This window comes from Galeopterus variegatus, unplaced genomic scaffold, assembly GCF_000696425.1.
Source record: "Galeopterus variegatus unplaced genomic scaffold, G_variegatus-3.0.2 Scaffold2835, whole genome shotgun sequence".
Classification (NCBI taxonomy): Eukaryota; Metazoa; Chordata; class Mammalia; order Dermoptera; family Cynocephalidae; genus Galeopterus; species Galeopterus variegatus.
The window spans coordinates 206243-212242 of NW_007728946.1; positions in this window are offsets into that span (position 1 = coordinate 206243).

Below are 6000 nucleotides of genomic sequence, written 5' to 3' on the forward strand. Positions count from 1 at the left end.
TGGCACGGGCCTCAGACTACTTCTACTCATGGCGGAAAGTGGCAGGCAGCCCGCGGGTACAAGCAGATCACATGGCGAGAGAGAGAGAGAGAGAGAGAGAGAGAGAGAGAGAGAGAAGCAAGAGGTGCCGGGGTCCTGTAAACAATAAGCTCTCGCGGGAACTAATAGAGCGAGAACTCACTCATGAGTCCCCCCTCCCCCAGGGAGAGCATTAAGCCATTCATGAGGGATCCGCCCCCGTAACTCAATCAGTTTCCGACACCGCCACATGGGGGATCAAATTTCCACATGAGTGTTGCGGGGGACAACACGTCCAGACTCCATCAGGTATGTTTAGTTGTGTAAGAAACTGCCAAGGTGACTTCCGAAGTGGCCGTACCGCCCTGCATTGCCAGCGGCAGTGTATGAGAGTTGCTGTTGCACATCCTCACCGGCATTGGGCGTTGTCCTGTTTGGACATTAGTCATTCGAGTAGGTGTGTAGTGGTATCTCCTTGTGTCCACTTGCGATTCCCTAACGACACGTGACGTGGAGCATCTTTTTGTATGGTTTTTTCTTTTCTTTTCTTTTGTTTTTCTTTCGGCCGTCTGTACATCTTTGTTGGCGAGGTGTCTGTTCGGATCTTTTGCCCAGTTTGTCATCGGCTTGTTCCTTTTCTTACTATTGAGTTTTTTTCATATTATTAAGACCTCTGTATTTTCTTTTCTATGAACATTCATTTGCCTACTTTTTCTATGGGTTGTTAATCTTTTTCTTATTTATTTGAATAAGTTCTTTATATAATAAGAAAATTAGCCATTTATCTGTGATATGAGTAGCAAACATTTTTCCCTTGGTTTGTTGTGTATAGTTTAATTTTTAAAAAAAATTCAATTTTATTTTTATTTATTTTTGTGAGGTACACTGTGTTGTTTCAATACATGGATATACTGCACAATGATTCACTTAGGGTAGACAGCATAGTTTTGTCGCCATTAGTTCACCCCTAATCTTCCCCCCACCCCCACCCCTTCCAGTCTCTGGTGACCATTATTCTACTCTCTACTTTTTTTTTAAATGACAAAGATTAACATCCTGATTGCAAAAAGAACTCTTAAAAATGAATTAGAAAAATCTAAGCAGAAATTTGGTGAAGGACATGAGCAGATGAGTCACACACCCCAAAGAAAAACATGTGGTTAATAAGTACATTCTAACACTGGTTGTGGGCGGGGGCGGGGCTGGCCTGGTCCCCATCTCAGGACCCCTGGGTGTTGGGTTGGCTCCATTGCTGGCCTGGATGTGTGGTAGTGGAGGCAGGGCTATATTTTAAATTTTTAGAAAGTTCTTTTCTTTTTCCTTGTCATTCAGAAAATTTTCATTTATATGCAGTCAAAATATATCAATAATTTCTTCTATATCTTTTGTATATTGTGCTATATTTTGAGGGACCTTTTGGATTCCAACATAGTAAAAATATTTTTCTGTGGTTTCTTTTAGTTATTTTATGGCGTTGTTATTATTACTGCTATTAATCATTTCAGTCCTTGATTTATTTGGAGTTCATCTTCACGTAATAAAGTGTGAGCTATGAATCCAGCTTGATTTTGTTTTAGGTATCTACCCAGTGTATTAGCACTTTTTATTGAAAACGTATCCTCCCAACCCCACCCATAGTTTGAAATGTCACCTTTCTTTTTTTTTTTAAATTTTATTTTGTCGATATACAATGTGGTTGATTATTGTTGCCCATCACCGAAACCTCCCTCCCTCCTCCCTCTCCTCCCTCCCACCCAACAATGTTCTTTCTTTTTGCTTGTCGTATCAACTTCAAGGAACTGTAGTTGTTATGTCTTCTCCCTCCCCCAGTTTTTTTTTGTGTGAATTTATTTATTTATTTTTAGCTCCCACCAATAAGTGAGAACATGTGGTATTTCTCTTTCTGTGCCTGACTCATTTCACTTAATATAATTCTCTCAAGGTCCATCCATGTTGTTGCACATGGCAGTATTTCATTCGTTTTTATAGCTGAGTAATATTCCATTGAAAATGTCACCTTTCCATATACTATGTTTTGATATATATTTGAGTCTATTTATGGATTTTTTTATACTGTTCCATTGAACTGTACTTGTCTTCATGTCAGATTTATAATGTCTTAATATTGGGAGGGCTAGTCTATTTTCCTTCTTCTTTTTAAATTTTCCCTTGCTATTCTTGCTTCTTTCTTTTTTCTATCCATATGAATTTTAGAATTAGCTTGTCTATTTTAAAAAAAATTATGTTGGTGTTTTATTAGGATTACATTAAATATATTTTAGGAAGAACCAACATATCTTTTTATCCAAGAGTATGTAATATCTTTGAGCAGGAGCTGAGGATAACCCCCCACCTGACAGATGGTAGGAGTGCACCTGGGGACCTCAGCCACTGCTGCAGACACTGCATCTGCATGGGTGGTTTGCGATAGCTATTGCTGCTACAAGGGTGGCTCATTGCCAGAGCAGCAGTCACAACCACTGTGTAGGTGGCCTGCCAACCACTCAACTGCATTGACACAAGGAGAGTTACCAGTGGAGTCTAGGGAACATGGTGAATGAGTGCAGACCTATAACCCGGTGGCCCAATCCACTGGGAGAATTATGCTGCCATACATGGTAACACACCTGGGGGTGGGAGGTATGTGCACAGCCCACATGACTGCCTTGATCTTGGGAGAGACACACACAGAATCCCCCAAGAGTGCAGAAACCCAGGATACCAAAATGGAATAAGAAAGAAAATTCCTAATCACCACCAGCTCATCTCCCAACTGGGGGGAAGCAAGGACCCAAGACTCTTGCTTCTTTCTTTTTTCTATCCATATGAATTTTAGAATTAGCTTGTCTATTTTAAGAAAAATTATGTTGGTGTTTTATTAGGATTACATTAAATATATTTTAGGAAGAACCAACATATCTTTTTATCCAAGAGTATGTAATATCTTTGAGCAGGAGCTGAGGATAACCCCCCACCTGACAGATGGTAGGAGTGCACCTGGGGACCTCAGCCACTGCTGCAGACACTGCATCTGCATGGGTGGTTTGCGATAGCTATTGCTGCTACAAGGGTGGCTCATTGCCAGAGCAGCAGTCACAACCACTGTGTAGGTGGCCTGCCAACCACTCAACTGCATTGACACAAGGAGAGTTACCAGTGGAGTCTAGGGAACATGGTGAATGAGTGCAGACCTATAACCCGGTGGCCCAATCCACTGGGAGAATTATGCTGCCATACATGGTAACACACCTGGGGGTGGGAGGTATGTGCACAGCCCACATGACTGCCTTGATCTTGGGAGAGACACACACAGAATCCCCCAAGAGTGCAGAAACCCAGGATACCAAAATGGAAAGAAAATTCCTAATCACCACCAGCTCATCTCCCAACTGGGGGGAAGCAAGGACCCAAGAGGAGCCTCTGCTTTTAGGAAAGAGGAAAAAGAAACCCCATCCAGGGTCACCCATTCAAACTGAGGAGCTCCAGTATACCCCAATGTACCCACCAAGGGACACCCACCACAGCCAAAGAGTGACAGGGCACCCAGGTGTTTTAACTGAGAACTTGAGAGCTTGCCACATACTGGAAGAACTAACACAGTATCACTAACCTCAGCAAGGAATCACTAAGTGCCGCAGTGCCTAGGCTGTGGAGGCACTCACACACAACTCCAACGTTGAATATGGCCACAGGACCCACACAGAGACTATACTACTGCATCTACTGGGAACCAGTACTAAAACACCCTACTCAATGGTCAATATAAAACACATCTACAGAAGGAAATCTCTCTCCTCAAAGCCCTCAAAGTTACAGAGGAAGGAACTGCTCTACCAGATGACCATACATCAACATACAGATACTAGAAATATGAAAAATCAGGAATATATGAAGCCACCAAGAATCCAGTATGAGGAAGAAATAGTGTATTCCACAGACAAACAAAAACCAGGAGAATTCACCACCACATGATCAGTCCTACAAGAAATCCTTAAGGGAGTCATGGATCTGTAATCCAAAAAATGATAATCAGTACCAAGAATACACAAGAAAGAACAAAACACACTGGTAGAACAAAAATGCAAATGAGAAGGAGAAAGAAACTGTATCTTACACCAAAGAAAAATAATGAAAGGGGAAGAAAGGAACAAAAGATGTTTAAAACAACCAAATAAAAATTGATAAAATGCTAGGATAAGACAATACCTTTCAATGACAACCTTAAATGTAAATGGATTAAATTCCCCACTCAAAAGACACAGACTGACTGAATGGATTAAAAAGCTAAACCCAACTATATGCCGTCTACAAGAGATTCATCTTACCTATAAAGACACATACAGTGGAAGGGATGGTAAAAAATATATTATACAAATGGAAATAAAAAATGAGCAGGAGTAGTTATTCTTATGTTGAATAAAATAGACTTTAAACCAAAAGCCATAAAAAGAGACAAAGTAGGCAATCATATAAATGATAAAGGAATCTATCAACAAGAAGACATAACAATCATAAATATATATGCACCCAACACTGAAAAACTCAGATATATAAAGCAAACACCATCAGATTGAAGGAAAGAGATAGACTCCAATACAATAATGGTTGGGGACCTGAACAGCCCTCTCTTAGCATTGGACAGGTCATCTGGGCAAAAAACCAACAGAGAAACTCAGGATTTAATCTGCACGTTAGACATATTGGACCTGGCAGATATCAACAGAACATTTCATCCAACAACTACAGAATATATATTCTTCTCATCAGCAAATGGGATATTCTCCAGGATAGACCACATTAGGTAACAAATCAAGTCTAACCAAATTAAAAAAAATTGAAATCATGTCAGGTATGTCTTCAGTCCACAATGGATTAAAACTAGAAATCACTAACAAGCAAATCTCTAGAAACTAAATGAATACCTGGAAATTAAACAATATGCTGCTGAACAACCTCTGAGTCCAAGAAGAAATTAAACAAGAAATAAAAATATTAATTGGAGAGACTTCCAGTCAAGAATGCAGAATAGATGGTCTCCAGCATCACTCTCTCCCACAAATCAACCAATTTACAACTATAACAAAGCAATCACAGACAAGCTGGGGCCACTAGAGCTCAGGGGAAGAGGAAGAGAGACCAAGGGAGGGCATGAAGGCAGGAGAAGCCACGATCAGAGAAAGAAAAAACTTCTCAGACCGTTTCGAGACTCAGCTGTGTCCAGGCTGGAGCTGCTGAGTGCATGGAGCAGGAGCCAGCAAAAGCCACAGATGTGTCCTTTGGATGAAGTTGCTTGGAGGTGGTGGGAGAGAAGAGGGTCTTGGTGGCTCCCAGGCCAGCAAGACCACTAATAGGGTTCCTGTGGACTCACATAGGAGCAAGGAGCCATAACACCTGAAGAAAAGGAGCCACTCAGGGCCCGATGAGTTATCACAAGGGACTGGTGCATGGCCCGTCCCATGGGAAGTGTTTGCAGCACAGGCAATGGGGGAGATGGGCCCATTGGGAGAACACTGGGGAACAGCAAGGACAGCTGATCTGCACCCCTATCAGCGAAGGATCACTCAGAGGAGACTGGTCAAGAATATAGAATTGCATGGGGTGCAGTTTAATGAAAAGACTCAGGCCCAGACCAGAGTTTCAGATCTCTTGAGAGCTGGAAGTACCTATAAAGTCAACCATTAAAACCCGAGCTGTACAAAAGGCCTTCCCTAGGGAATTAGCAGCAAAGCAGCAATCTAGCTCAACCACAGAGCTCAAGTACTGGTCCCCACAGGAAGTTCCCCCATTTTAGAAGTAAGCAAAGGACAACAAATTAGTTCCAGTGGAGAGTTTAAATGGTGGGAACAGCAAATAATCCAATACAGAAATGAAAGAAAAAACAAAGTACCCACAACCAGAGACAAAGTTTCATATTAACTAGTAGAGGTCTAATTTCACCAAAGAACACCTATAACACATAGAAGGATCAGAAGGTCCCTGGGA